This window comes from Loxodonta africana, chromosome 9 (assembly GCF_030014295.1).
Source record: "Loxodonta africana isolate mLoxAfr1 chromosome 9, mLoxAfr1.hap2, whole genome shotgun sequence".
In the NCBI taxonomy this organism is placed as follows: Eukaryota; Metazoa; Chordata; class Mammalia; order Proboscidea; family Elephantidae; genus Loxodonta; species Loxodonta africana.
The window spans coordinates 33,753,356-33,775,135 of record NC_087350.1 but is presented as its reverse complement, the minus strand read 5'-3'; the positions used below and the strand labels follow the sequence as shown (position 1 = coordinate 33,775,135).

General features: G+C 39.3%; 1 long non-coding RNA gene and 1 pseudogene across 1 annotated transcript in view; one reads left to right on the top strand and one right to left on the bottom strand.

Annotated features, from left to right (window-relative positions):
* The first annotated feature begins 2,805 nt into the window (after positions 1-2,805).
* LOC135232343 (large ribosomal subunit protein eL42-like) lies at positions 2,806-3,424 on the top strand (annotated as a pseudogene).
* Positions 3,425-4,566: 1,142 nt separating this feature from the next.
* Positions 4,567-21,780, bottom strand: part of LOC135232426 (uncharacterized) — a 43,823-nt gene continuing 26,609 nt past the window's right edge. Inside the window, exons 2-3 of the long non-coding RNA XR_010322966.1 lie at positions 17,618-17,814; positions 4,567-8,423 (exon numbers count right to left, since the gene is read on the bottom strand). This is a non-coding gene — a long non-coding RNA (uncharacterized LOC135232426). The remainder of the gene's footprint in view (positions 8,424-17,617; positions 17,815-21,780) is intronic.

The following is a 21,780-nucleotide window of genomic DNA, read 5'->3' as shown; positions in this document are numbered from 1 at the left end:
CCGGACAGATGTTTACCTGTGTTTTATTGACTATGATAAGGCATTCGACTGAGTGGAACATAACAAATTATGGATAACATTGGGAAGAATGGGAATTCCAGAACACCTAACTGTGCTCATGAGGAACCTGTACATAGACCAAGAGGCAGTTGTTCAAACAGAAGAAAGGGATACTGCGTGGTTAAGGTGTGCATCAGGGTTGTATCCTTTCACCATACCTATTCAATCTGTATGCTGAGCAAATAATCCAAGAAGCTGGTCTATATGAAGAAGAACCTGGCATCAGATTGGAGGAAAACTAATTAACAACCTGTGTTATGCAGATTACTCAGCCTTGCTTGCTGAAATTGGAGAGGACTTGAAGCACTTACTAATGAAGATCGAAGACCACAGCCTTCAGTATGGATTACATCTCAACATAAAGAAAACAAAATTTTTCACAACTGGACCAATAAACAACATCACGATAAATGGAGAAAATATTGAAGTTGTCAAGAACTTCATTTCACTTGGACCCACAATCAACAGCTATGGAATCAGTGGTCAAGAAATTAAATGTGCATTTCTGCTGCAAAAGACCTCTTTAAAGTGTTAAAAAGCAAAGATGTCACTTTGAGGACTAAGGTGCACCTGACCCAAGCCATGATGCTTTCAATCACCTCATGTGCCTTCAAAAGCTGGAAAATGAATAAGGAAGACCAAAGAAAAATTGATGCATTTGAATTATGGTGTCAGTGAATAATACCGATTATACCATGGACTGCCAGAAGAACAAAAAAATCTGTCTTGGAAAAAGTACAGCCAGAATATTCCTTATAAGAAGGATGGCAAGACTTTGTCTCACATACTTTGGACATGTTATCAGGAGGGATCAGTCCCTGGAGAAGGACATCATGGTTGGTAAAGTAGAGGGTCAGTGAAAAAGAGGAAGATCCTCAATGAGATGCATTGACACATTGGCTGTGACAATGGGCTCCAACATAGCAATGATTGTGAGGATGGCACAGGACTGAGCAGTGTTTTGTTCTGTGTAGGAACTGACTTGATGGCACCTAACAACATATATTTACCTTCAATTTATTCTCTATTACTTCTGTAAATTTGCTTTTAATTGTCAATTGATACATATTTTTTGTATTTGTGAAAATTGTCCGTACCTTGGTTTGAGCTAGAACACATGATTTTTCTCTTTAAAAATCATGGAAATATATTTTCATGTAATGGCTTCTTCTCATTTAGCATCGGGTTTACAGGAATGAATTTAAATCACCATGTGAAGACTAGATGTATATTCAATTGGAGAGCTAAACAAAAAAAGATTTATGCTTCTGTAAATAGGATATGTTGGAGCCCTCGTGGTGCAGCGGTTAAGAGCTACAGCTGCTAACCAAAAAGTCAGTAGTTTGAATCCATCAGCTGCTTCTTGGAAACTGTATGGGGCAGTTCTACTCTGTCCTATAGGGTCACTGTGAGTCAGAATCGACTTGACAGCAATGGATTTGGTTTTTGTTTTTTGTATAGCAACTCCAAGTGCCGAAAGCCATTTTGCAGGGAGAGAAGACCATATAGTTGTCACTTGACTTGGTCAGGATACTACACTACAGGACATTGTCAGTCTGGACACTATACTACACTCTTGGTATTCCTTCTACTTCACTGCCTAGTCTTTCTCAATCTCCTGTATGCTCTCTTTCTGCTTTCTGGACCTTTAGATGTGAGGGCTCCAGGAACTGAATGCTGGCAAGTGCTTAACAACTGGCTCTACGGGGAAAAAAGCCCTGATGTGTAGTGTTTGCCAGTTTCAGTGATATGGTGGTAGCTTGTGTGCTGCTATGAATGCTGAACAGTTGAACTAGGAAGATGGGCCTGATGAGCTACTTCTGAAAAATCAGCCAGATGAAAACCGTATGGATCACAATGGTCCATTCTGAAACCTATCATGGGGATGGTGCAGGACCGGGCAGGATTTTGTTCTGTTGTGCATGGCAGTTGCCACAAGTCAGGGTTCAACTCAACAGCAGCTAACAGCAACAAAATATTCCCTCTGATACATGAAACAATACTGGAATCATTATTCCCTGTCCTTGAGCATAGAAAACGTGACCCAGATGGAGCTGGGCCCACAAGGGCTCACAAAGACACATCAACTGGGCTTTGAAGTAAAGACAATAGATGGGGGACAATCTTGGAAATTATCTTTTAGGGAAGAAAAATATCTTTTAGAGAATTGTTCACATAAAGCCAATCAAACAGAACACAAAAGGCTTTCCACTCTTATCTTTTTCTAACTAGCATTTAGTGAAAAGAAAATTTGTTGGACCAATGAAGACACTCCTGACTGTCAGTTACTGAAACCTATAGCAATGATTATTAAGAAACGCAATTCAAAATGTAGGGTCACAGTTTCTAGCCAAACTGTGAAAAGGTGACGCTTTCAATGCTATTGCCCATTTTGTAATGTTAATATATATATATTGATGACCCTGTAACTTTCTTTGGACTCAGGCAGACATGGCCGTGGCAGCATGTTTGTCCATTTCCCCATTCTTAGCCTACTCCGTAACATTCTCTGAATTTGGGCAGACATGGCTGTGGTAGCAATGCTTGTTCATTTTCCCACCTTTGTCTGTTCTGTAATATTTCCTTGGATTCAGGCAGACATTAGTTCTGTCAGCATGCTTATCTACTTCCCGCTTTTGACTTTTTGAATATATGCTAAATAAAACTTTCTTCTTGCCTTACTAAACTTTCTGATGTTTTTTCCCCGTACAACACTACTAAGGCTGATTTCGAGCTATTAACATGATGTCCCTGAAGGGGGAGTTGGGAAAAGACGTGCAGCATCAGCTTTCACGAGCAGGCTGGAGCCAACTCCGCCATACCACTGAGTATCCTGGGCTTAGTATTCAGCCATTTTCTTTTCTCTTTATATTTAGTACCTAGGTGATTTCACCAAATTACATGCTTTAGATACTATCCAGCTTTTCATGCAAATTGCATTCCTGCAAACACGGCCAATGTTCCTAAAACCTGCCAAACTTTCTGTAAGAAGTACAGCATCAACCCCACCATGTGACACAGAAAAGAAGGCAAAGATTCTCCGTAAGCCCAGGGAAAGCGGCACTATGCCAGGAAGCAGAGTGGATACGATGGGCAGGCTAAGTCAACTGTCTGCAAGAAGGGTAAAACTGCAAAGAAGGTTGTGTCGAAGCTTGAATGTGTTGAACCCAACGCAGATCTAAGAGAATGCTGGTTATTAAGAGGTGCAAGCATTTTGAGCTGGGAGAAGATAAGAGAAAGGGCTGAGTGAACCCGTTCTAAGCTTCATCTTTTGTTTTATTATAATGACAATAAAATCTTGAGTTATGCTCACTTAAAAAAAGAAAATACCACCGATGCACAGATGAATCCCCAATTAGCTCTTGTGCTCTAACCTATTCCCATTTACACAGATTTTTATCCAGCTGCCTATTTTACATCTTCCTTCATTTGGATGTCTAATAGGCATAAGCAGCTTACCGAGAACACATGAATTCTTTTTTTTTCACATTTAAGTTTTAATTTTTAATATGGTCACTAGAATTTTTTTTTTAATAATTTTTATTGAGCTTTAAGTGAACGTTTACAAATCAAGTCAGTCTGTCACATATAAGCTTACATACACCTTACTCCATACTCCCACTTACTCTCCCCCTAATGAGTCAGCCCGTCCAGTCTCTCCTTTCGTGACAATTTTGCCAGTTTCTAATCCTCTCTACCGTCCTATCTCCCCTCCAGACAAGAGATGCCAACACAGTCTCAAGTGTCCACCTGATACAAGTAGCTCACTCTTCGTCAGCATCTCTCTCCTACCCATTGTCCAGTCCCTTCCATGTCTGATGAGTTGTCTTTGGGAATGGTTCCTGTCCTGGGCCAACAGAAGTTTTGGGGACTGTGACTGCTGGGATTCCTCTAGTCTCAGTCAGACCATTAAGCCTGGTCTTTTTATGAGAATTTGGGGTCTGCATCCCACTGCTCTCCTGCTCCCTCAGGAGTTCTCTGTTGTGCCCCCTGTCAGGGCAGTCATCAGTTGTGGCTGGGCACGATCTAGTTCTTCTGGTGTCAGGATGATGTAAGTCTCTGGTTCATGTGGCCCTTTCTGTCTCTTGGACTCATAGTTATCGTGTGACCTTGGTGTTCTTCATTCTCCTTTGCTCCAGGCGGGTTGAGACCCATTGATGCATCTTAGATGGCCGCTTGTTAGCATTTAAGATCCCAGACGCCACATTTCAAAGTGGGATGCAGAATGTTTTCATAATAGAATTATTTTGCCAATTGACTTAGAAGTCCGCTTAAGCCATAGTCCCCAAATCCCCGCCCTTGCTTCGCTGACCTTTGAAGCATTCAGTTTATCCCGGAAACTTCTTTGCTTTTGGTCCAGTCCAGTTGAGCTGACCTTCCGTGTACTGAGTATTGTCCTTCCCTTTTTTTCACCTAAAGTAGCTCTTATCTACTAACTAATCAGTAAGTAACCCTCTCCCACCTTCCCTCCCTCCCCCCCTCGTACCCACAAAAGTATGAGAACACATGAACTCTTGATTTCACAGTTGCTTGCCTCCCAGGCTTCCCCACCTGAGTAGATGGTATCACTATTCACCCAGGCATTTAAATGAAAAACCTTCCTGACTCCTGTCTTTCCTGCCCCACATAAAACTCACTAGCAGGTCTTAGTAGCCATGCCTTTAAAATCCATCCGAGTCTCACCAATGGGCACCCACCACCCACTAATCCTGCTGCGTAAACTCAGCATGGTTTTTCTCCTGTGGTAGCATCCCTGCAACCACTTTGTCCTTCTACCCTCAATTCTCTACATGACAGCCAGAGTGAAGCTTTAAAATGTAAATCATACCCTGTCACTTTCTCACTTAAAACCCTCCATCACATTCAGAATAGAATTCAAACACTGCCACCGCCCATCAGGCTCTGTGGCTACAGTGGCCCTTGCTACCTCTCCAGTTTCAGCTCTCTCTACTCTGCCATTTACTCCCTTTGCTCTGGCTGCACCGGCCTGCTTGTTATTATCAACACCTTGTGTCGTTCCAGCCTCTGGATTTTTGCATTTCTCTTCCTCTGCCTGGAAAGCTCTTCTCGAAGTCTGCATTCTGTCTCCACGTCGTCATTTGCTTCCTGTTCACATTCACATAGCTTTCACTTAAAGGTCAACTCTTCAGAGAGGCCTTCTTTGACTATACTTCCCAAACAGCTCCCCTGCACCAACCCTGTACCTACCTATGCTTTTTCCACGCCTAATTTTTCTTCATAGCACTTAGCTCTACCTGCTCTGTATTATTTATTGGTTTGTTTCCATGAGAGCAGATGTGTGCCTTGTTGAATGCTGTATTCTCAACACCTAGAAAATTGCCTTGCAAACAGTAGGTGCTTAGCAAGTACTTGTGAATGGATAAATACATGAGAAATGAAACCACCTAACTCCACACAGCTTAGCATGTACATCAGGGGTTGGCAAATTTTTTCTGTAAAGTGCTAATCAGATAGGAAATATTTTAGGCTTTAAAAAAAAAAAAAATTTTTTTAAACCCCCCAAAAATAAATCCCTTGCCATTGAGTCAATTCCCACTCATAACAACCCTATAGGACAGAGTAGAATTTCTCTTCACAACTACTCAACTCTACCTTTGTAGTATGAAAGCACCCTCAGATAACACTTAAAGGAATGAGAATGATTGTGTTCCAATAAAGTTTTATTTACAAACACAGGCCACAAGTTGGAAACGGCCTTTGGACTCCAGCTTGCCATCCCCTGGTCTGCACTGATATGAATGTACTACTTGGCTATATTCAGTTATTTGATCTGATTATTCCATCGTTGTCATCACCGTGACTTTTTGAGTCCAGGGTAATAAAAGTTGTTCAGGGTAATAAAAGTTGCAAATCACTTTGGAAAAACTCAGCATCACATACAGTGGCGTCACTAGGGTTGGTGTCACTCAGTGTGGTAACTCATGGTGTCACCCCCCCATGGACCTCTTCCCCTACCAAACCACACAGAATTCTTAGTGACGTTTTTTGTACTAATGTTACCCATAATCGTAATTTCCATATACCACTCCTTCTTTTCCTTTAATTACTACTTCGTTCTCAGAAAAAAATTATTGATATAGGTCCCCAAATAATAATTAATACAATATTGTGGCTAAAACGCCAGAAAATTTGACAAAATCACTGACTATAAAAACATAGGTAGCAAAGAGGACAACAGTGGCATGCTTGTAGTGTGTGCAAATAAAACCACGTGATTTCAGGCATCATTGTAATTAGGTAGTAATCACAGCTTTGTCTGGAGCACTTTCCAAAGAAACCAAACCCGTTGCCTTTGAGTCGGTTCCGGACTCATAGCGACCTTATAGGACAGATTAGAACAGCCCCATAGGGTTCCCAAGGTGCAGCTGGGGGATTCAAAGTGCCGACCTTCTGTTAGCAGCTTTAACGCCTAACTACTGTACCACCAAAGCTTCGTTTGTTCAAAAAGTAAATTAGCATAGAGTTTTAGCCTTGTAAGTGTATTAATACATGTAAGTTGGCCTTCAGAAAAATGTTTTTGTTGTTATAACTACAGGGATATTTTTATTAAAAATAATAAATATCTGCTGAAACACTGCACAAAAATCTTATAGTCATTTTGGTGTCACCCCTTCTGACAGCATTACCTGGTGTGATCCTTACTCTCTGCAGCTCCTAGTGATGCCACTGATCACATAATTGTTTTCCAAGACTTAAAAAACTCTTTTCTCAAAACGTTCGTCTTGCTGTATCCCCTAATTCTAAACTGTTATATCACTATCCTTGCCCAACTGTAATCAAACACCTGCATTGAACCAACCAGCCAGCTGCCAATGAGTTGACTCTGACTTATGGCAACCGATGTGTGTCAGAGAACAGGTTGCTGAATGGTGCAAATAGTTAATGCACTTGGCTGCTAACCCAAAAATTGGAAGTTCGAGTCTATCTAGAGGTGTCTTGGGAGAAAGGCCTGGTGATCTACTTCCAGAAAAAAAGAAAAAAACAGCCATTGAAAACTCTATGAAACACAGTTCCTGTATTAAAAAAACCTGCCTTAAAGCAGATTCCAAACCTCATAAATGTCCCATTTTGGCTCTTCCCCCTTGGAGATGCTACTAAGGCTAGGTCAAGGTGGTGATCTCCCTGACAGTGGTAAACAATAACCTCATCATTGTTTGCTGGTATTGCCCAGGAGTCAGCAATAATGAAGGACAATCCCAGAGGTAGTTATCTTGTTCCTTCTGTTGGAGGATTTCTTGGCCCCAAATTAAAGGACATTCATTCATTCAGTAAATACGTATGTACTGAGAGCTTATAACGTCTGCTATCACACCGGCTAGTCTTAGTATGAGTGTATTAGCAAAATCAGACAACTTGGCTCTATGTAAATACGATTGAAAAAAGACAGTCTTTTCCCCCAGCAATTAATAACTTTCATGTTTACTTTTTTGTGCTTTAAAAAATTGTGTCACTGAAGATTTCGACAAGGAAAAAAATTACCCATTAAAAATAAAGATTTCTTCTGTAGTACTTGCTTAGTCTGGAGCTTCTCATATCTTTGCAGCAATCTTTCATGCTCACTGATCCGGGGGTCTGAAACTCAAAGTGCATATGGCCAAGAGTTTTCTGGAGAAATACCAGGCACGGCTGAAACTTCAACCTTTTGACCATAACTACCAGGGGGGAAAAGCAGCTCTCACTGGAATCATCGTTCATAAAAACTCTGGAATTTACCTAAACAAAGAGCGCATTGAGAGCTGACGGTTCTGCTACAACCATTCCTTTATTCCCAAGGAGAAAAAGTCAGAAAAACCAGCCGTCTTGCTTGTGCCATTTCTGCAAAGGCGGTGTTCAAACGCCTGCGCCTTGAGTAATCAGCAGGACTGGCTTCCCAAATGGGAGGAGGCAGCAGAGCTGTCCTAGGGAAAGAGCCCAGGACTGGAGTCAGGGCCTAACTCTGCCAACTGAGGCAAGTCAGGGAGCCACCCAGGACCTCTGTGTCCTCATCTTGAAAATGCAGATGGTAAAACAGTCGCACTTCATCCACAGGTGGCTTGTGCTGATTCGATGAGGAAGCAGAGGTGAGATTGTTGTGTAAACTGGGAATCTCTACACAAATGCCTTCCATGATTATTCTTTCATTAGGGCAGGGGTTACTCTGCAAAGGATCTCCCTCCTCATAGAGCCTGCCCTGTGGTGCCAGGAGTTTCCTCAATAGGAAAGCAATCTTTATCTGTCCTCTTCTTGTTCTGACTCTTTGAAAACGCAGGCACCTCCCAGAAGGCGTAAGACATCAAAGCAACCTGTGCTTAAAATGGATGTGGCTTCTCAAATGCTTTCTTTCTCTCCGTAGGGATCAGTGGCTGAGGATGGATAATGAAAAAAGATTACTAAAAAGCTGGGAAAAGTTGTTTTACAAAGGAGAAATGCCACTGGATCATAGGCGTGTCTCAGCCTTACAGATTTTAAGCACTGCTGTTTTTTAAAGGGAAAGCACATGCAGGTTTCTTTTAGATAAAACAGAAAAACAAACAAACAAAAGCCAGAAGCTGGAGTGGGAGATTCAAAGTCTCACCTGTGGTCTCAGCCTCCTTGGCTCCCAGGGCCCTTTGTGTAATCCTGGGGGTTTGAGGAAGACTGTTTGAAAACCTCTGCTCATTCAAATTCTACATTGTACAGGCGAGGTGCCTCGACCTCCCTGAAAAGAGCGGAAGACCTAACCACTCTCCTATTCTAGGGCTGACAAATACAAAACAACAATAATAAACATTTTTTGAGATCATACTATATGCTAGGCCTTTGGCTAAATTATGTGCATTTTCTGATTTAATCTCCAGAACAACCCTGTGAGGTAGGGACTATCTTCCTTACCACTTTACAGATGAAGAAACCAAGGCTTAGTGTAAGAAACTGGCCAGGATTCAGGCTGAGGCGTGTGTGACTCTAGGGTTCACACTCAATTTCCTCCCATTTTATTGTTTCCCTGAAGAAAACTTATTTGTCTCTGGCTGACCCTTGTCACCACAAACGTCCTCTGTAATTCCTGTAGATTACAGATTTGGATATTCAGTAAAGACTTGCCTAACAACACACATGGTCTTCCACCTGAATTTACATTTTAAAAGAGGAAGGAGAAGCTCGAATAAGAAATAGAAAGTTCTTTTATGGGTGCAACAAGTGAGAGCTTACAGCCTTAGGTATATGATGAGGTTCTCAAATCCAGGAAGAGGGGGAAAGTTGACGTAACTGCAACAAACAAAATACCCCACCTTAAAATCTGAAATTCAGATAGTGGAATTACTCTGCAAAGCAAAATTAACATTGAGTGCCTTGCGGGGGAGGGAAATAGCTAATCATGGAAATTTTTAAGCCATCTCTGACAAAGAGAGAAGGAAAGAAACCAAATGAATAAGGACATTCTTCTTCCTTCACTTAAAAAGGCACCAGAGCAAAAGTGAAAAATATTTGATTCTCTCACTGGCAGGCACAGATAACCATTTTCGTATTAGTCACCGGCGAAGTCGTCATTCACTTTTGACAGTTACAGAATTAACTATTTTAGAGCTCTGGAAATGCTGCCCAAAGATGAGCAGATACAGTTAGAAAATAGAAAGACGGAAAAAACGAAGTAACCCACAGCCAGGCAGCTCAGACTGGTTTTAATGAGTTGTTTTGTCTCATTCCTGTTCTTTTGCAAGAGCGCTTTATATATTACAGACTCTAACACTTGGTTGGAAACCCTGGTGGCATAGTGGTTAAGTGCTACGGCTACGGCTACTAACCGAGAAGTCTGCAGTTCAACTCTGCCAGGCGCTCCTGGAAAACTCTACGGGGCAGTTCTACTCTGTCCTATAGGGTTGCTGTAAGTCGGAATCAACTCGTCAGCGGTGGGTTTGGTTTGGTTTAACACTTGATTTCGACATGATGATTTTTTTTTTTAATTGTATTTTTTTGTGCATTGATTCCTGGGTCTTTGGACTCTAGGAACTGTAAACACTTACCTTTGGAATTAGCCCAAGGGTTGCTCCCAAAGTATCCATGAGGCGATCATTAGGTACATTCTCATGTCTCTCAGAGAGACAGAGAAGTTTTTGTTCTTTTCTCTAAATTAATGGAAATTTTATCCAGACTTTGCAGTCACTTTGGGTGGCGCAAATGGCTAAGCGTTCTGGTGCTAACTGAAAGGTTGTCAGTTCGAACCCATCCAGAGACACTTTGGAGGAAAAGCCTGGAGATCTGCTTCTGAAAAGTCACAGCTAAGAAAATCCTATGGAATGCCGTTCTTCTGTGATGTACATGGGGTCGCCATGAGTCAGGGTCAACTCAGCGACAACTTGTTCAGTTTTTGGTTTTTTCCTTCTACCTTACAAGCATACGACTCTGATAATGATTAAACCAAAACCAAGCCCAAGGAGTCAATTCTGACTCATAGCTCTGGAGGTGCAGTGGTTAAGACCTCGGCTGCTAACCATAAGGTCGGCAGTTTAGATCCACCAGCAGCTCTTTAGAAATCCTATGGGGCAGTTCTACTCTGTCCTACAGGGTCTCTGTACGTATGATGATGCTTAAAAAACCCATTGCCGTTGAGTCGATTCCAACTTACTGCTGACCTTTTGGTTAGTAGCCGTAGCTCTTAACCACTGTACCACCAGGGCTCCATGATAATGCTTACCCAATATTAAAAGTCTGTTCTTTCTATATTGTTATCTGGAGTCCCTGCAGGGCCAGATTAAGACGTGTGAAGGCCCTAATCACTGATAATCTGTGATGCCCGGTCCTCTGCTTACTCATGCATTGAAACAGGATATGTGCTAACTGGGTGTTTTGGTTTTGGGTTATATGTATGTATGTGGGGGGTGTGTCTTAGCTATCTATGGTGTAATTTCTTTTTAAATGGGACTGTAATAAAAGTGGCATATGCCATTTTATCAAAATGAGATGAACTGGATTATAAAATTTTTAGTGAATGTGTGGGTACTAAGATTTTTACTACATGCCACGTTGTCTACAAAAAAGAATATTCTAGATATTCTACAACGACAACAAAAAAACTGAGTCAGTGAACTTAGTTGCTCCGACAATCAATGGAAAATTCTGTTGAGCTTCCACAATGAAAAATTGACTTTCACCAATTTTGTTTTAAACAGCTTATACTTCCGTTTCGATGCTTGTTTTGTAATAAATGCTATGATTATAAATGAACAAATGAAAAGATGTCATAAAAGAAAATTTAATGATCAGAAAACAAATATTACAACGAATTACTATATTTTATTTTTAGATAGGTCTTTCTAACACATTATAATTGAAAACATTTCTTTATATTCTTTGCTCTTACAAATTCTTCAATGATTCCATCACAATTAAGCTGCCAAACAAGATCGACGTCCATCCAAAGTGAGGATAATGACTTGAGTCTTTCTTGAATCATTATTGTACACTAAGGGTTTTTGAGTGTCTTCAAGGATGAAAATAAGTGTTCTGTTGTGCAGTTTGTGATCAATCGTTAAAGTTAGGGATATGAGAAATACACACCGGGAAATACACACCGTATTTTATCTTCTATTATGGAATTATACATGGCTACATGAGTTAAAAAAAAAAAAAAAAATTTTTTTTTTTTTTTTTCATGAGTAAAGTTTGTTTTTCCTGAATCTGTAAACTTAGTTCTCATATAAGAACGAAATTGTTGCACTTCCCTGTAAAGGTTTGTATTTAAGTCATCGAGATAAGCTTGCACTAATTTCTGGGTTTTTTTTGTGTGTGTGTGTGTGTGGTGTTGGCAGTTTCTTTGTTTCACGTAATTTTCTGTGCTGAGTTCTTTTTGTTCACGAATTGTCTTTTCACTGCCTTCTTTTTTGTCGATTTTGTGTTTACTGAGTCTTTTTTATTTTCTTCTTTAATTTTGTAGGTAGGTTTTTTGATTTTCTTTATGGTTACTGTGAGGGTTACCTTCATCAACCTATGTTTAAAACAGGCTGTTATTTACAGTTACCACCTTAACTTCCTCTCCATATGAAAGTTCTATAACTACACTGTTCATTCCTTTTTTGGCTTTGAAGTTGCCCTCAATTTCAGATTGACATCTCTAGTTCCCTGTTTTCAGTTCTGCAGCTTTATTTTAGTTTTGTAATTTCCCTATCAGGGTTGGCATCTCGGTGATGCTGTCATGTGGCTGACCCTCAGGTTATTGTCTGCTGTCATTGGCTCTCTATCCGAAGGACTCTCTTTAATATTTCTTCTAAGGATGATCTGGTTTTTTACAAAACCCCTTTATTTCTGTCTATCTGGGAATGTCCTAATTTTGCCATCATATTTGAGAGACAATTATGCTGGGTGTATGATTCTTGTTTGGCAATTCTTTTCTTTCAGGGTTTTATAAATGTCATCCCACTGCCTCCTTGCCTGCATGGTCTCTGCCAAGAAACCCAAGCTCAGCCTTATTGGAATCCCCTTGTGGGTGATATTTTATTTTCCCTGAGCTGCTCTCAAAATTCTTTCTTTATCTTTGGACTTGGAAAGTTTGATTATGATATGTCTTGGTAACTTTTTTTTGAGGCCTATTCTGTATGGAGTTCGTTGAGCTTCTTGGATAGATATCTTCTCATCTTTCACGATATTGGAGAAGTTTTCTTCTGGCAAATCTTCAACAATTCTCTCTGGGCTTTTTTTTTTTTGTCTCCTCCTATTCTGGGGTTCCCATTTCACATGAATTATTACTCTTCATAGTGTCTCATAAAACTCTTAGTCTTTCTTCATTTTTTTTTTCAATCTTTTTTTCTGATTGTTCCTCCAACAAATCGGTATCAAGGGATTTGTCCTCTATTTGGCTAATTCTTCCATTGTTTCAATTCTACTTCTATGTCCTTCCATTGAGATATCTATTTCTAATATTTTATCGTTAATCTTCTGGGCTTCTACTGTAGCATTTGCATTCTGTTGGCAATGTTTTCAGTTTTTCTTTCAGTATCTCCTTTTTGTGTCTGGTCTGCAGCAATATTTTCTAATGCATCTAGAATCTGAGTGCATGATTCCAGGATTGCACGCATTGCTACAGCATGCATTACCAACACGTATTGTTGTAGTTGTTAGGTGACATCAAGTCAGTTATGACTCACAGTGACCCTATGCACAACAGAACAAAACACTGCCTTGTCCTGTTGCATCCTCACAATTGTCTCTATGCTTGAGCCCACTGTTGTAGCCACTGTGTCAATCCATCTCGTGGAAAGTCTTCCTCTTCTTTGCTGACCCTCTACTTTACCAAGCATGATGTCCTTTTCCAGGGTCTGATCCCTCTTGACAACATGTCCAAAGTATGCGAAACTCACTCTCGCCATCCTTGCTTCCAAGGAGCGTTCTGGTTGTACTTCCTCCAAGACAGATGTGTTCATTCTTTTGACAGTCCATGGTATACTCAATATTCTTTACCACCACCACAATTCAAAGGCGTCAATTCTTCATTCTTCCTTATTTATTGTCCAGCTTTCACATGCATATGAGGTGATTGAAAACACCGTGGCTTGGGTCAGGTGCATCTTAGTCCTCAAGGTGACATCTTTGCTTTTTAACACTTTAAAGAGGTCTTTTGCAGCAAGTTTGACCAATGCAATGCATCTTTTGATTTCTTGACTGCTGCTTCCATGGGTGTTGATTTTGGATCCAAGTGAAATGAAATCCTTGACAACTTCGATCTTGTCTCCATTTGTCATGCTGTTGCTTATTCATCCAGTTGTGAGGATTTTTGTTTTCTTTATGTTGAGGTGTAATCCATACCGAAGGCTGTGATCATTGATCGTCATCAGCAAGTGCTTCAAGTCCTCTTCACTTTCAGCAAGCAATGTTGTGTCATCTGCATAACATAGGTTGTTAAGGAGTCTTCCTCCAATTCTGATGCTCCGTTCTTCTTCATATAGTCCAGCTTCTTGGATTATTTGCTCAGCATACAGATTGAATAGGTATGGTGAAAGGATACAACCCTGATGCACACATACCTTTTTTGACTTTAAACCACATGGTATCTCCTTGTTCTGTCCAACAACTGCCTCTTGATCTGTATACATGTTCCTCATGAGCACAATTAAGTGTTCTGGAATTCCCATTCTTTGCAATGTTATCCATAATTTGTTATGATCCACGCAGACGAATGCCTTATCATAGTCAATAAAACACAGGTAAACATCTTTTTGGTATTCTCTGCTTTCAGCCAGGATCCATCTGACATCAGGAATGATATCCCTAGTTCCACATCCTCTTCTAAATTCAGCTTGAATTTCTGGCAATTTCCTGTTGATATACTGCTGCAGCTGCTTTTGAATGATCTTCAGCAAAATTTTGCTTGCGTATGATATTGCACGATAATTTCCACGTTTGGTTGGATTATCTTTCTTGGAAATAGGTATAAATATGGATCTCTTCCAGTTAGTTGGCCAGGTAGTTGTCTTCCAAATTCTTGGCATAGACGAGCGAGTGCTTCCAGTGCTGCATCCATTCGTTGGAACATCTCAATTGGTATTCTGTCAATTCCTGGAGCCTTGTTTTTTTGCCAGTGCCCTCAGTGCAGCTTGGACTTCTTTCTTCAGTACCATTGGTTTCTGATCATATGTTACCTCCTGAAGTGGTAGAACATCCAATTCTTTTTGGTATAGTGACTCTGTGTATTCCTTTCATCTTCCTTTGATGCTTTCTGCGTCTTTAATGTTTTCCCCGTGGAATCCTTCAGTATTGCAACTTGAGGCTTGAATTTTTTCTTCAGTTCTTTTAGCTTGGGAAATGCTGAGCATGTTCTTCCCTTTTGGTTTTCTATCAGCAGGTCTTTGCACATGTCATAATACTTTACTTTGTCTTCTCAAGCCAGCCTTTGAAATCTTCCATTCAGTTCTTTTACTTCATCATTTCTTCCTTTTGTTTTAGCTGCTCGATGTTTAAGAGCAAGTTTCAGAGTTTCCTCTGACATCCACCTTGGTCTTTCCTTTCTTTCCTGTCTTTTCAATGATCTCTTGCTTTTTTCATGTATGATTTCCTTGATGTCATTCACAACTCATCTGGTCTTCAGTCATTAGTGTTCAATGTGTCAAATCTATTCTTGAGATGGTCTCTAAATTCAGGTGGGATATACTCAAGGTTGTACTTTGGCTCTCGTGAACTTGTTCTAATTTTCTTCAGTTTCAACTCGAATTTGCATATGAGTAATTGATGGCCTGATCTGCAGTTGGCCCCTGGCCTTGTTCTGACTGATATTGAGCTTTTCCATCATCTCTTTCCACAGATGTATTTGATTTGATTCCTGTGTGTTCCATCTGGTGAGTTCCATGTGTATAGTCACTGTTTATGTTGGTGAAAAAAAGGTATTTGCAAGAAGAAGTCGTTGGTCTTGCAAAATTCAAACATGCGATCTCTGGCGTGGTGTCTACCACCAAGGCCATATTTTCCACCTACCCATGCATCTGTGAGTTTGTTGTACTGTGGGGGCTTGTGTGTTGCTATGATGCTGGAAGCTATGCCACTGATATTCAAATAACCAGCAGGGTCACCCGTTGCAGACATGTTTCAGCTGAGCTCCCAGACTGAGACAGACTAGGAAGAAGGACCCAGCAGTCTACTTCTGAAAAGAATTAGCCAGTGAAAACCTTATGAATAGCAGCAGAACATGTATTAAAAAAAAGTTTTAATACTCAATTGTTGCCTAAATATGTTTAAAAAACTGCGCATTGGTGTTTAAAGGTAGCAAAAAATGTGTAGAATAACTGAACAGTAGAAAAAGAATCAGCTGCTTCTGGACAACAATCTACTGTACTATGTCCTACAAGATTACGTGAATGCACATGGTAGGAAAATGGCATGTTCATTAGGTTCTAAAATTTTCTGTTGCATGCATTAGGATGCCCTGACATAATTGGCAGCGTTGTCATAGGACTGGCCTCTGCACTTAGAAAAATCAATTTGCAAACTTTACATAAATAGTCAAGTTCTTGATTTGCAATTTTTTCACTGGTATGGGTTCTTAAGCTAGTAAATGTGATAAATCGTTCTATAGGTTTTGCATCTGTTGGAGATATATACCTTAAAACAATACTTAGCTGATCCATATAAGAAAGATCAGGAGTGAAATCTAAAGATAAACTGAAATAGCAAGCTATGTTTCTTTCACTGAAAACAGTTGATCGAACTTTATCACTTATTAAGTTTACTGATCCTTTATATGTTGTTTTAGACATATAGGATGGGTTGCCCTTTCCCGTGTTACCGTATTTTGAGATGTGACCTGCTACAAATGGATCAAACTGAGCAACAAGTTCAAGTAAATCCCCAAAACTTCCATTTCATGGGGACGCAAACACTTCATTTCTTCCTCAAAATGATAGTCTAAGTTCAGCGATTGTTATAATGACAGCAACAGTGCATTGTAAAATGGCTTTCCAATACTGACATTCTTCATTAATTTGTGTTTCCAGTTTATGAGCTAAGTCGAAACCGTGTCTTCATTTTAAATATGCCAACATACAGTCTCTGTGAATCCAACTGTTTTTGTGTTTATCAGTCCTATTTGAGTTGCAGCAATTGTTAAATCTGTCTTTAGGAAATCGAGAATTAACTGATTTAGGACTGAATAGTTTGCAAACCAAACAATGTACAGAGCTGATTTATGGGGAATACAGTAGCCACTCCCTCTTATAATTTTCACCTTTAGCTTCGCATCCTAGAAGTACATTCTGGCTACAAAACCTTGTTTGTTTACCATCCAGAAATTTTCAACTGGAATTATCAAAAGGTCCACTGTGATGTTGACAATCACATGACCCTCTTTCAATCCAATAATTTACATCATTAGAAGAAAAATTATTCCACAGAGCAGGATCTGTATTTCTGTTATTCATGGGATCTGCAGATGCAACAATTTCAGATTCTAAAATAGTTTCACTATCTACACCATTATCAATTTTTTTTTACTACAACATGAAATGGATGCAGAATTTGGGACAAATTCTATCATATTCATATTGCTATCAAAAATTTCAGCACTATCAGTACTAGTACAACAATTTGTATACACTAAACTTGAGCATTCAATGGAATAAATCTCTTTGGATTCATTATGTTTCAAAAACAAAGTTAATTTTGGAATGGTTTTTAGGGATTCAGAAATTGTTTTCTTTTTTATCTTCTGTGAGCTTTTGTTTTTGCATTCCACTTAGTTGTTTCAGTTTCATTTTATCTGGATATAAAATTATGTCACTTTTTAAATCTGGTTCTACTGTAGCAAATAAATTGGAATAATTGAAAATAAATAAGATTTATAAAACAAGAAAAATTAATAAAATACAATTTACATTTGAATTTGAATGTTAACACAAAAATTTATATTTGAAAATTAGTAAGTAAAAAAATTTATTTGGAGCACATAATTTTGTTCTTCAGGTCTGAGATAGTCAAAAGAAATAGCACTTACAAGGCAGTCGGAAGTAATTTCATTAGTTTGTTGTACGATATTTGTTGGCAGGTCCTTTACAGATCTCCACCAGTGCTTTTCGTTTTGAAATAATACTTAAAAACTTACACGCTCACTTTCCGTTCTTTGATGCTGCATCTTCACAGTTCATTGGATTACTGCTGATACTCGAAGGTGGTGAGAGTGATCACAAAATGCATGTTACACATACAAGGGTATGGTCAATCCAAAGACCCGTTTTGGTTCACTTTGTGCAGGACCAGATGCATCACAAATCACGTGATTATGGTGCTGCTGGCACACTCCTATGTTTTTGATGAGAGAAAACTGAATGTGAGGTTATACCTGATGGGTCCGAAATGAAAATGAAAATACAATTGTCATTGTATAACAACTTATAAAATTTATAAAATAGTCACAATTTCATTTAGTGCTTTGCCAGTTCCCCTCCACTGCAGTGCTCGCCTTTCTTTGTGTACTGTCTGCTTGGCATCTATGGGTCTTTGCTTTGGACAGCTGGTCCCCTTGTTTTGTTGATGCCCTAAGCTCATGCTTACCTTGCTTATTGTCCCTGAGTCCTTGGGTGGCACAAACGGTTAAAACACTCAACTGCTAACCAAAAGGTTGAAGGTTCAAGTCTACCCAGAGGCACTTCAGAAGAAAGGTCTGGCGATCTGCTTCTGAAAAGTCAGCCATTGAAAATCCTTTGGAGCATGGTTCTACTTTGAAAAACATGGAACACATGGGGTTGTCATGAATTGAACTCAACTAAATGGCGACTGTTTTGGTTTACATTTTCCAGATATAAGTTTTTCATTTACATGTTCAGATATGTCCTTTTTTTTTTTTTTTCCTTAAATACCTTCTGGGGTTCCAGAAAGGCATTTCCCATTCTTAGATTGTATATGCCCTAGGTTTTCTTAAAAACCAAAAACCCATTGCCATCAAGTCGACTCCGACTCATGACAACTCCAGGTGTTACGTAGTAGAACTGATCCACAGCGTTTTCTTAGCTGTAATCTTTAAGGAAGCAGATTGCCAGGCCTTTCTTTCAGATGCTGCTAGGTGGGTTCGAACTGTCAATCTTTGGGTTAGTAGACAAGCGCAAACTGTGCACCACCAAGGAACCCTTATGGTTTTTTGCTCTATTTTTATTGTTTTAGTTTGCAGTTGAACCTTTACCTTTATTCAATTTATAATATTTTACATTGTGGGAATAGAGGTCCACTTTCATTTTCTTTCTGTGTCTTAATAGTTTTGTTAGCATCATTTACTAAATGACCCATTCTTTTTTCCTTGAGTTGAAAAAGCAATTTTGTTAAGTGTTACATTTTCTTATATACTGAGATATCTTTCTGAATTCTCTATCCTGTTCCATGGATCTATTTATTTCTCCACAATAATATATTGATTTGATTACAGTGCTTTAGAATGTGCCCCCTTCTGTTACTGTTCTTTCATACCTTTTTGGCTATTCTTGAGCATTCATTCTTCTGTAACAATTTTAAGAATCCTACTGGTGTTTAGTGCTAAGATGAATAACACCCTCCCCCAAATATGCCCACGTCCTAATCCCTGGAACGTGTGAATTTTACCTTATATGGCAAACGGGACTTTGCAGTTGTAATTAAATTAAGAATTTTAAAATGGGGAGATTATCCTGGATTATCCAGACAGGCCCAAAGTAATCCCAAAGATCCTTATAAGAGGGATGAAGGGGGAGTCAAAGTCAGAAAAGAAGGTGACGTTATGACAGAAGCAGAGATTGGAGTAATACACTTTGAAGATGGGGGAAGGGGCCACAAGCAAGAAATGCAAGTGGCCACTAGAAGCTGAAAAAGACAAGGAAACGGATCCTTCTCTCAGAGCCTTCAGAAGGGACCAGGCCTGCCAACATCTTGACTTGAGCTTAATGAAACTGATTTTGGACTTCTAAACTCTGAAGCTGTAAGAGAATAAATTTGTATTGTTTTAACTCACTAAATTTGTAGTAATTTGTTATAGCTGCAATAGGAAACTAATACAGTGTTGCCAAAAAATTACAGTTAATTTACATACGAATTTTGTGAAAATTGACACATCTATGGTATTAGCTTTCCTATTTAAGGACGTTGTCTATCTTTTCATTTGTTCAGATCGTGTTTTATTTTCTTCAGTGAAATTTTATAGTTTTTTCCCCCATATGGGTTTTCTCTCTTGCTAAACATATTCTGAAATATTTTATATTTTTCCATTGTTGTGAATAAAATATTTTTCCACATTTCTTCTTCTATGTAGATATTGTTAGGATACAGAAAAAGCTACTGATTTTTAAACTCTTTTTTATCCAATCCTGTAACCTAATTCTCTTATTATCTATAGTAGCTTGTTACTAATCTCTCTGGGATCTTTTCAGGAATGTAATTACACGATCAGCAAAATCAGAGAGTTTTATTAATGTATTTATTTTTTATTGTGCTTTAGGTGAAAGCCCAAAGAGTTTTATTTTTATTTTCAGATATTCAATTGATTATTTAATTTGTTGTGTTAATGCATTTGGGACATCTTCCAAGTTTTAATTAAAATGGTTTTACCATTATGCACTTAAGGACACAATCTGCTGTTGGTTTGATATGTAGACATTGTTATATGAAAGAAAGTCTTTACTCTTATTTTACTGATTAGGAATGAGTGCCATTTTACTAAATAAATCTTCAGCACCTAAAGATATGATCATGTAATTTTCCTCCTTCAAAGTGGTGATTTAATAGATTGTGTTGATAGACTTCCTGGTACCGAACCACCCTTGACCTCCCGGAAGACTTCATGGTCTATCATTCTTGTTTGTTTTTTACATGTTACGTAAGTTATTTGGTTAATTCACTCATGCACTCACTTTTAATTCAGTCAACAAATATTTAACATGTTCCAGGCTTTGTTCTAGGCACAGGGTACACGGTGTGAGTAAACGTTCTTGAGGCGTTTTCACAAAATTTTAACGAATCTATCACAGTTACAACAGTTGTCATATTTTCCCAGCCTGAACCAAGGGGGCACTTGCTTCTTCTCTCTCAGTGATGGATTACACAGTAAACAAGATAAGCACAGGTTTACTTGTGCCTACTTTCTTACCTGTAGTGACCAATTTCACATAGGTTTCGCCTTTCAAAGATGTAGTGAAAGCCACGTGAAATTGGTTACTACAAATTAGTAAGTAAGCGCGAGTAAGCCTATGCTTACCTTGCTTACTGAGTAATCCATCTTTTTTTTTTTTTTTTAGGGACGGTAAATTTGAGAAGAGGCTTTGATTCTGTAGGAAGGTGCTGTGGGGTTGGGAAAGAAGCAGATGCCAGCTATACCTAGAAGCAGAATTTTTGATGTTGTGAAAAATGTGAAATTGTTCACTATAGATGGTCTGATAAGCAAGGTAAGCGCCATGCTTCCTTGCCTATTAGATAATTTACCCTTGCTCTCTCCTCATCATCCCCCGCCCTTACTGATCCCAAATTGTTTCTCACTGCCCTGTTCCTGCCAGCAGTCTTGTTTTGGATGGCTTAGCTCAGGTTTTCTCAAAGTTTAGTGTGTATCAGAATCACCTGGAGGGTTTGTTAACCATGGTTGCTGTATGCCTCCCCTAGAATTTCATCTAGTAGGTCTGGGGTGGGGCCAAGAATTTGCGTTTCTAACAGGTTCCCAGGTGAGGCCAATGGTGAGAATGATGGAATTAAATGTGGGGTTCCTGCATGACACCTGTGAGAGGAATTGTTCCCTCTGCCCCAATGCCTGCCAACTTGATGTTTAGTTCTCTGGGTTCCCTAGAGAATAAAACAGGCTAATCTGCTGTTTGGCAAGCCACAGGGGCTATTTTAGGAGTAGATTTCATGGCCAGTCAGTGGCAGGCTCAGAAAATCAGGGCTTCTGGGAAAAGGGCTTTTTAAAAATCTTAAAAACTAAAGTTAAAATTGTATATATATATAACAGAATTAGTGGAAAATTTGGAAAAATTCTAAAAGAGAGTGAAACTAAGAAGATTAAAAGTTACACATAATTACTCAGAACCCTGGTGGTGTAGTGGTTAAGAGCTACAGCTGGTTACCAGAAAGGTCAGTAGTTTGAATCCACCACGCACTGCTTGGAAACTGCATGGGGCAGTTCTACTCTGTCCTGTGGGGTCATTATGAGCTGAAATCGACTCCATAGCAACAGGTTTTTTTTTTTTTTTGGTTCATAATTACTTTGGTATATGTACGTTTTTGTTGTTATAGCTGCCATTGAGTTGGCCCCTGACTCAC